Source organism: Pinus tabuliformis, chromosome X (genome assembly GCF_031772625.1).
Source record: "Pinus tabuliformis cultivar Carrire ecotype Pingquan chromosome X, CPIR1, whole genome shotgun sequence".
NCBI lineage: Eukaryota > Viridiplantae > Streptophyta > Pinopsida > Pinales > Pinaceae > Pinus > Pinus tabuliformis.
In genome coordinates, this window is record NC_142308.1 from 712,084,839 (window position 1) to 712,095,879 (window position 11,041).

An 11,041-nucleotide genomic window follows, 5' to 3' on the forward strand; every position below is an offset into this window, starting at 1 on the left:
TCAAAGAAAGTCCATCCTATCGGAATCAAAGAAAGTCCATCCTATCATGTTGGCTGGCCCTCCCTCCCCAACTGCCATTGAATAGTACTCTTCCTTTATAAAGATTGAAAGTATTTCTTCGCTTCAGTGTTGTGTTCATTCTTTCTATTATCTCTCAAAGATTATCCACCCTCATGATACCTTCCAACTATGAAACAACCAATGGAAAACAAAAAAATGGGGTTCTTGTCAAACGACAAAACAACGACAGAGCTCAACTAAGAAGGGAAGGGAAACAGAAAAGACTCGTAGAGAGCGTTATAACAAGAACAACAAGCCCAACACTAATCAATAGGACAAAGCAAGCACCTTGTAGGATCAACGATGGTGAGATGGCTATGGCAATGGCTAGATTGCTTGGATGGGTAGTCCAGTAGAATCAATCTAGCTTGTTCACTGCCCCTTGAAATATAATGAAACCTAATCTCTCATAAAGGCTAACTACCTTATGTTACCTCTTTGTCCCTAAAAGAAGAGCTTGACCTTGACCTTGAGCTTGACTTTGAGCTTGAGGTTTGTAGTGTACCTAGGGGGGATAATATGGGGTACAAAGGGAGGTACCCAAGGGAATAATGTAATAATGGGATGGGCCATAGTAATAAATAAGGTGGTTAACTCGTATCATGTAAGGGACCACAAGTAGTTAGTAATAATGTAATGGGCCCATGTTATTAGATAGATGGTATTGAGGGAACCATGGTATTGACCCATGGTATTGTATGTATGAGGCCTATATAGAGGCTAGAGACTCCCCATTGAGAGATGTCAAGGAATATTGTATGAACAAGCATATGGTTTGTGGAGTGTTCTCCTTCCTTAAGGAGTGAATGTATGGTGTTACCCTACCTTAAGGGTTTGATCAATAAAGAAGAATTTCTATCTATTCAGATCTTGTTGTTTCTTGGGTTTATTTCTATTATCATATATTTGCATATTTGATCTATAACAAGTGGTATCAGAGCCATGTTATATTCAAATCTTGTTATTTCTTGGGTTTATTTATATTATCATATACTTCTGGGTTAAATCTATAACAAGTGGTATCAGAGCTATAAATTTCTTGGGTATATTTGTATTTTCATATCAGATCTATAACAAGTGGTATCGAAGCACTTTCTTTGGCAAAAGTGGAGAATTTTTTTTAATTTTTTGCAAAACTTTCTAGGGTGACGAGTTTGCAGATCAGATCTGTACGTTTTAGGGAAAAATATGCAAAATCTAATTGCAGATCTGGATTTTTGGTCAAAAAATACCCAAGTTCAAAAAAAAAAAAAAAAAAAAAAATAGCCAAATCAGAGTCCGGATAAAGGAGATATCGTTGATCTAAAAATCAGTGGTGTTGCAGACATTTTTCGGAGTGGCGAATTTGCAGATCAGATCTGTACGTTTTCGGACAAAATCTGCAAAATCTAATTGTAGATCTAGATTGTTTTATGGAAAAGTACCCGATTTCAAAAAAAATCGGCCGAATCGGAGTCAAAATAAGGGAGATATTGCTGATTTAAAAATCAGTTGGGTTGCAGACATTTTTTCGAGTCGGCGGGTTTACAGCACAAATCTATACGTTCTGGTGCACAATTTGAAAAATCTAATTGCAAATCTAGATTATTTGTGAAAAAATACCCAATTTCAAAAAAAATCAGTCGAATCGAAGTCCGGATGAGGGAGATATTACTGATTTAAAATCAGCTATTTTTTCAACAAATTTTTGTGACGGCAGAATAGTTACAGCGCGAATAGGAAACTTCAGTGCCTAGATCAAGATTTCTACCACATGAGAAGATGCAGAATGGTTGTTCCATTTCCGAAAACAGGTCATAATAGGGATTCTGAGCAATATTGATGGAATTGTGACCATTTCAAATTTTAGCCAAGTGAATTTTTTTCAAAACCCTCTTCATGGCAGTGCTATGTTTTACAAGAAAAGATAATGGTCCTACTATTGAAGAATACATAAAACAAAAAAAGTCAGTATGGGCAAAAAATTGAAAAGATTCAATGTGGTTTGGTTTCAAAGATGAGGCTTACAAATGGTGGCTCTTACTTGACAACAAGCAGTTGACCAAACTTTCAGATGCAGAATTTGAAAGAATCATTTTAGACAAATAGTCTCGTGCTAGAAAAAATGAGAATGAGACACGTAAGGGGTTATTTTCTACTGGTGTCTCCTTATTGCAGCTTCATGGATTGATTCAAAAGGAGAAGATCATTGTGTCTATAAATCCTAGTTGCAAACAAATCTCATAAATGTCAATTTCGCAAAAAACTTACAAGTGCCAGCAAAACACATGGAGCACACACAGATTAATAATGAACAGGTGCAAGTTTATAAAGATTTGAAGATTTCTGTGGAAAAGTATGTATTGCACTCTGATTTTTATGTTTCAAATATGACTAATGAGGATGTTGTTTTGGGATACCCTTATATGGAATCAGAGGGTATTATAAATATTAATGTGTAGAAGAAATTCCTGAAGCTCTAGTATAAAAAGAAGAAAATTACATTACAGGATATTTCCATCAATAAGCCCATGGAGGCTAAAGCAGAAAATGTTCCAGGCACTGACATATCAGATGATGAGCCTTTGATGATCGACAATCAAACACAAATGGAAGTTGAAGCAGAAAAGGTCACAGATACTAATACATCAGATGAGAACTCAGTGGTTGAAGTAATATTGGAAGATAAGAAACAACAGCATGCACCACAACATGTACCAGATACCACTCAGTCTCCACTATTGGTTAAAACTTCAGCATATCACCACCCACATCACCCCGCAAGAAAACAACCAACAAGATGGCAACGAATTAGCCACAAGGACAACAACCCCCGCATCACAGATAGAGAGGAGCGGAGATCCACCTACTACACATCAACACAGAAGAACTGTCACGGTCAACTTCCATCTCAAGCGAGGCACCAGCAAGATCAAGGGTTCACCTTTCTCTTGGATGGCTAAATGCACATGCATGGTACCAGTGGACTACTCTTTTGAGTAAATCTTATTATTTGTGTTCTTATGTTTCGGGGACGAAACATGTTAAAGGAGGTGGAATGTAGTGTACCTAGGGGGGATAATATGGGGTACAAAGGGAGGTACCCAAAGGAATAATGTAATAATGGGATGGGCTATAGTAATAAATAAGGTGGTTAACCCGTATCATGTAAGGGACCACAAGTAGTTAGTAATAATGTAATGGGCCCATGGTATTAGATAAATGGTATTGAGAGAACCATGGTATTGACCCATGGTATTGTATGTATGAAGCCTATATAAAGGCTAGAGACTTCCCATTGAGAGATGTCAATGAATATTGTATGAACAGGCATATGGCTTGTGGAGTGTTCTCCTTCCTTAAGGAGTGAATGTATGGTGTTGCCCTACCTTAAGGGTTTGATCAATAAAGAAGAATTTCTATCTATTCAGATCTTGTTGTTTCTTGGGTTTATTTCTATTCTCATATATTTGCAGGTTAGATCTATAACAAGGTTACACTTTCCCTCGAACTAAAAGAAGAGCTTGACCTTAAGGCAAGGCCTTTCATTACCACTTCTTGTTCCTCAAAGAAAGAATAATAACCTTACTTTCATTCTAAGCCCGAACTTCCCTTCGGCCAGCAACAAGTATTATCAATGAGCAGGCAGTGTGCCTAACCCTCACAGTGTGTATCATTCGGTGCCATATCATGTCGTAGTATCGTACCATGCATGTTGGGTGGATGTGTCAAGTTGTGATGGTTCCTTCTGTCATGGTCTGGCGATGCGGACTTCCCTCTGTTCTGGCAATGCGGACTTCTCTTCTTTCTCTCAGGTATGTTGGAAACCAGGGGGCCTTCTCCTCTCTCAGCTCAGGTATGGTGGCTCAATAGGGTACATATCCTCTCGGCCATTAAATGTCACAAATCATAGTGAGATGTGCTTGAGTGTGGGTTAAGTAATTGCAGTGTGGGAGAACTAATATGCATTTACAATGTCTATCAAAAGAAGAAAGGTGCAACTAATATGCATTTACAATGTATATCAAAAGAAGGAAGGTGCATTGTAGAATGCATGTGGGGTCATAATAGAGGCATCATGTCACTATATCAGGGATATAAAAATAAAAGGGTATAAAAAATGTGAATAAAAAAATGGATACATACAATATATAGTGAAAATAGGGGTTTTATAAATTGGGAAGGTGTATTGGATTTATATTGGTAGGGGGTTAAATAATGTGACTTTTAGAGGTATTTTCCAATATGTAGTCAAATTAAGGGTATTGTTTAGTATGCACGTGCTATGTCAAAGGTTCAATGAGTGAAGCCCCCATGCCTCCTAAATGGAGGGAAGAATGGGTACATTATGATGACTACCAAAGCAATGATTCATGCAACAGCTAGCAGCGTCTAGAATTTTGTGGCAAGAGGAAGCTACAATAGCAGGACTTGCCTATGTGACAGAGGGAGCTACAGTGGCAAAAGGACTTTCCTACGTAACAAAGGGAGCAATAATGGCAAAAGGACTTCCCTAGGTAACACAAGTAGCAACAATGGCGGGACTTCCTTACATGACAGAGGGAGCTAAAGTGGCAGGAGGTTTTTCTTTCGTGATAGAGGAAGCAGCTAGGACTACCATAGAGAGACATGCTTCAGTGTCAAAGGGAGCTAGCCTTGGAGACTTAAATGAAGGATTATGGCCAGATACACTATTTATTAGCATTAAAGATTCAAATTTGATGGATCTCAAAAGATACAAGAAGTTGATTGGATCCTTGATGCACTTGGTTAACACCAGACCAGATATTTGCCTTAAAGTGAGCACCCTGAACCAGTTTATGGTTGAGTTGAGGCATGTACCATGGATGGCAGCAAAGCATGTGACACGTATGTCGTATAGTTGGATGTGGTTTGAAATGTCTCAAGAGATGCAATGAGTCTTTGCAAGAATATACAGATTCAAGCAGAGTACATTTGCAACCTGTATCACAAGACATGAAGCAATGTGGCTTCAAGAGCCAGAAGGACATGGCCCGGTCACTTCATCTGAGACATGATGAAGAGAGGAGTAGTGGACCTCCAATATATATCCACATGTGAGTAGATTGTGGACATACTCCAAAGATGAGCTTAGTATGATGTTGAATGTCTTCCTCATTGAAAGGGAATGATGAGGTTTTTGCAGGATTGGCCATACAATCTCCTAAAACCATAACAGACTTTGGCTAGGTCATAAAGGACTTTGCTAGGGGAGATGGACACATTCACCTTTGAAGCCAGAAGGACTCTGCCACTAGAAGGACTTGGCTAGGTCATAAAGGACTTTGACCAAAAAGGTGAATGGCCTAAGGAAATTATAGTATACATTCACCTCTGGAGCCAGAAGGACTTGGCTAGGTAGAAAAAGGGTTGAGTGACCCAAGGATATTATAGGATTGGACAGATTTTCTCCTAAGAAGCCAAAAGGACTTGGTTACCAAAAGGATTTGACTAGGTCGACCAAAGGAGATAGATGTAATTCACTTTTGAAGTCAAAAGGACTTGGCTTCTAAATAGACTTGGCTAAGCTATAAAGGCCTTTGACTAGAAAGGTGAATGGTCCAAAGGCAAATTCTCTCATGAGGAGCCATAAAAGACTTTAGCCAAAAGCCCTAGATACTCACGTGCATGTGAGGAGTTGCATTGCCCACTCCAAAATGGAATTATCTATAGATATGCGTCAACATAATAAGCTTGAGAACTTTTCTTAAAGGAAGGAGAAATTTCAGTGAAAGGAAAATCTATTGTAACCAAGGAGAATACCTCCCTTGCTAAGAGGGTGTGTTGATTTTTGTGTAACATCGGGAGGTATTCTTGCATGCCAAAAGGCCTACTAATTCAACCTATAAAGAATTATGGAAATTAAAATAAAATAAATTTTATTTTGGGGTTTCATGTACGCTCAAAAGGGATAAGTCGGCCCCACCATGAAAGGGTTTACCCCTTGCGGTAAATGCACTCATTCAACTTGTATATACACACAGGATGTGACATTTAATTTGATCACTCACTCATCGTCACATCTCTTCTCTAGAAAAACACGTGGGAGCAGAAAAAGGATGAAATAACTGAAGTTTGAACTTAGTTTTTGGAACAGATTTCTAGACAATTTTGAATTGTAAACCTCGTTGAAGAATAATTTCTTAGAAGAAAAATTGTTGGGTTTTCTCCCAAGTTTGGGTTTCCCTGAGGAAATTTTGTTGTCTCTACTGTGCATGGTTCTCTTTATGATCTTATTGTTTTCATTGCGTTATTGTTGAGATTTTATGGGTATAATTACTCAATGATATCAATGGCATAAAAATAAATTGTTAAAGATCATTAGATATTAATTATCAGATCATAAAATTCAGTTTCTACAATTCATCTTGTAGAAAATTCAACAAGTTCTACTCAGCGCTTGAAATATTTCATTTATGTATGTGTCAATTAGGTGTTTCTCATGAATATGTTTTAATGAAAATATTCATGATGTCTCTGGAAAGAGATGCCAAATAGTAGTACAGATCTTTAACCGTTGCTACTATTTCTTCGCTAAAAGACATTTTTCAATGTTTCATTTGTACTATAAGAGAATCTATCCTACTAAGCTCCTTTAGAAAGATTGTTGTGAGCTGATTGAATTTAAAAGTTCTACTAGCAATAGAAATGAAGATGATTTTATCGATGAATATGTTGAAGATGTATCCCAAGGAAGTAGTGAAGCTCCCATTAGTTTTCATAATCCTTCAAGGATTCAAGCGGAGTTTAATAATCTATCTATTAAAAAAACTTATGTTTCAAATTCTTACAGACATTATCTTGTCTATAAAGAGAACTTGCATCCAAAAACATCACCAATGATTCTGAATTGACAGTTACATAAATTTATACCAGTCAACCAAGGTATGATGAATATTATTTTTTTTTCAGAAAGTTGTTCCAAAGTCTTTTGAAGATTTTTATGTCCAAGAGGACTATGACCAAATTCAACGTAATCAAATTTCTAGAATAGTATCTTCAAGAAAAATTATTAGTGCAACAGTTTATGATAGATTATAATGGCTCTAATAAAGGATTCCAGTCAGATGTATTGTTCTCATCTGTTCTTATGGATAAAAATTTTAACAAAAAGTAATAAGTTCACTGTCTTCTTCTACTTCATCCGAAAAAAACAAGTGCAAGGCCCATATTTTATTAGGCAAGATCAACCATTTAGACTAGAATGAAAAAAATTATATGGTCAAGAGTTATTTTATACTTTCCAAGATCATGTGGCAGTTTGGATGGAGTGAAGCCTCATTAGGATACCAAATGTCTCCACTTTCATAAGGGCTGAGTTTTATGGTTATGAGCTTCATGAGAATTTTTACACTCTTAGATCATGTGGCAGTTTGGATGGAGTGAAGCCTCGTTAAGATACCAAATGTCTCCACTTTCATAAGGGAAGAGTTTAATGGTTATGAGTTTCATGAGAATTTTCACTCCAGTTTTTTTTGTCCCATTTTCACAAAAAGGTGAAAGACAGACTCATTCAAGAACAAAACTGCGTGCATAGTTGCAGTGGAAATTTAATATTCCCTGATCAAATGGGAAAAGTTGATTAACATAAAAAGCTTGTATATAAATAAGCTCACAAATTGAGAATTTACTATAGTTATCAGTTTCTAGACTGTAGTGTTTTCGAGCATTTAATTTCAATTTCCAGTAATTTGTATGGTTTGTTTGCAGCAAGAGGAGAATGAAAAAGGTTTGTAACAAGAAGTAGATGGTTTCCAAAAATGGTCTCAGAGGATGGTTTCAAAAAATGGTCTCAGAGGAGGTTTCAGGTTTAGATTCTACAGTTTTTAGAAATGATCTAGCTGCATGGATTGATTTGCAGAGAAATGGTAAAGGCGTGTGGTTTGCACATTCTTAGCACCTCACAGGGAGATGATATTCCCCATGGAGCTAGATGCAGTAACATAAAATGACCATGTCAAAAATTTGAAACCTTTTTGCACTTCTTGCAGAAAACCCGTCAACGTTTGTCATCTCAATGCCACCAATCCGATATTCCTCAAAGCAGCTCAATTTATCCTTGTACATTTTGGTGGATTAGTTGTAAGATCAATTACCATTGTTTCAAAGATTTATACTCTACATCTGGAAGGTGATAAAACACAACATAATCTTTGTTGCAACATTTAAAACAAAGAACTTAATTTGCTAATTTTATTTGGGAGCAAGAGGACAAAAGAACCAGACAAACTGAATTTGAGATGGTTAGGGAGTCTGAAAATAAGTTTTTGGACAGTTTCTTAGACACTAGAGGCCGTAATGATACCCATGGTAAGGATGCATACTCAAATACTACGTGTTCAGCCCTAAAATATGTTTTATTCTGCCCACCAATATGGAGTCAATTGTATTTACGTTTCAAATTTAAACAGTGATGAGAACCTCGAGACTGAGAAATTGGGTTCACTTAACTATGTTGTTAGTGGACGGGATGACCAAGCTCTACATATTGCAAATTTTGGTTGGTATATACATCAAACTGATAATAAATCTATAAATTACAATCTCAAGAATGAGAGAAAAAGGTTCGCAGGAACACACTGAATCCAAAAAAGTCAAACTTTTTAAGCCAAAGATTGCAAATATTCCAAGGTGGAGAAGATTCCAAGGCTTCAGGCCATGAAACTAGAAAAGTTGTCTACGAGTTGACTTAGTAATTTCCTTTGCCCACAGTTCTTTTGCTAAAGGTGCATGGGCAGATGGTTATTGGGGTTTTCCCATTGATCTTAGATCTGCTGGACTTGAATAAAAAACTGGTCCACGAAAGCATTGCAGTTTAATCATCAATGTGCCCAAACTTGAGGCATTTACAAGACCATTATACAAACTTCAGAAATGTATGGTAGATCAGGAATGAAAATCTCAGAAGTATTGCAAATGTAGGAGGCCCAAAGAGAAGGGACAAAGCCTAGAAATTGCTACAGCATTTTAGAGAACAACCACAACGAGATATTTCCTGCTTGAAATTTTGGATTATGGATTAATGACTATGATTGATTTTGAGACTTCTGACCTGCTCGATAGTTAGCAGAGAGAGGGGTCCCCGAAAAGAAAAACCATCAGTTTTGAATTGATGTGGCAATAGACAGTGATTTCAGCCCCCTTCTATCAAATTTTCAAAACAACTCAGGACCCCCCCAAATCCATTTTTTTTTAATTACAACCCATGGTCATCGTTTCGGTAAAATTCAGCAGCAGTTTCATGATGTGATCTTCACGCATGATTTCCAATTAGTGAGGACAAATCTAGAAAATTCAAGACATTTTTTTGTGCAAAACAAAACCATTTAGGTAACTCACGAGTGGATCTTGAAAAAAATAAGTGGTTTGGGAGATATGGTCATTTTTCTAAAGATCAAATGCCCAAATATCGTGTTTCAGCTAGATTTGCAAACACCCTCTCCCAAATGGAATGCCCAGCTATCTAGAAAATCAAATCAAACCATTTTTTTGTTTGATTTGTTATAAGAGAATGATGTGTAATCAGATCTTGGCTCATCCTTTAAACCTATGTTGCAGGAAACGTGGTATAAAGGTCCGTTTCCGTACGGAAACGGGTACGAAACGTGGAAACGCGTTTGGTACGGCCGTGAAACGCGTTTCCGGCCGTACTGCCACGTTTCATTTTCATCCTTTTACTTAAATTTTTAACATTACCATGAAATGACTCAGGATGTTTGAGAGTGGTTTCGCCCTCATTGGATTTTATATGGAAAAAGTAGAATTTTAGATCTCACTCAAAATCCAATAGACTTATTTGTTTTTCAGGATTTCAGGATTGGAGGGATTGCAATGTTTCCATTGGATTTTATCATGTACTAGGGTATGGAACTTGTATTTAATCAAGAGAACCAAGCCCTTTATGCAGGGAAAACTCCCAATAATCAAGATCATGTAGGGTACTAGGGTATGAAACGTGTATTTAATCAAGAGCACTAAGGTTGTTCGACTATGTAGGAGGAAACTCCCAATACAATAGTGGTCCTTCTAAAGAATGGGATGTGGATGCAGAAAATCCTGATTTGGATCTCTCTCTTGCAGCCTTATAGTCTTTATTGTACTTGCAGCCTCATATATTAATATAAATAAAAGCTGATTTTGAGATTTGGATATATAAAGGTTGTTTTGGATATTCCGATATTTTATTTTCATTATGTGATCATTCATGAGTAAATGTGATGTAAATTAAATCTTAATGTTTAAGTGTAATAGATTATAATGTATCATTTATGCTTTATGATTACACACACATATATATATATATATATATATATTCACGTTTCCCCGTTTCCAAAATTTGGGGAGGTCGCGTTTTGTATCGCTTCCCATTTCGGAAACTCGTACCCGTTTCCCTGTTTCGTGCAACTTAGCTTTAAACCAAGATCCACTGAAAATTGAATTTGTTAAACTATTTCGGAGCGAACAGTTGGTTTAAGGAAAGTGGTTTTATACACCCAAATGTTCTTTGTAGATAGATAGCGGTAGAATAGAGGAAAAGGGGATGGGAGAGTTAATATTTTATGGCAACGAGCAGACTGTTTTGCTTAAAAGCTCGATGAGCCATACTCTAATTTTTTAAGATTTGAAGGATCTATTCCAAGATTCATATCTTATTGTACGCAGAGCCATGTCTTTCTTTCTTATTTACAGTATTAAGCTTTTAATTTTTCCCTTCCATTTCTTTCTTTATAATTTTGATATACAACCTCCACTATTATTTAGCTTTACATTTTATGGAATTCTCATATTTCATTTATATGACCTGTGTTTGCCTTTAGTGATTATCTGTAGATGTATATTGCATGAGTTGGATTCATTGTTTATGCCCATCAATCCCTTTTCTTCCTCACAGGTCAACAATGACTACCTTACTCTGTTGTGCTTGAGATTTCAGTGTTTTCCTGAATTCTTCCACCCTCCACCTATCAATTATTGTGCTCTG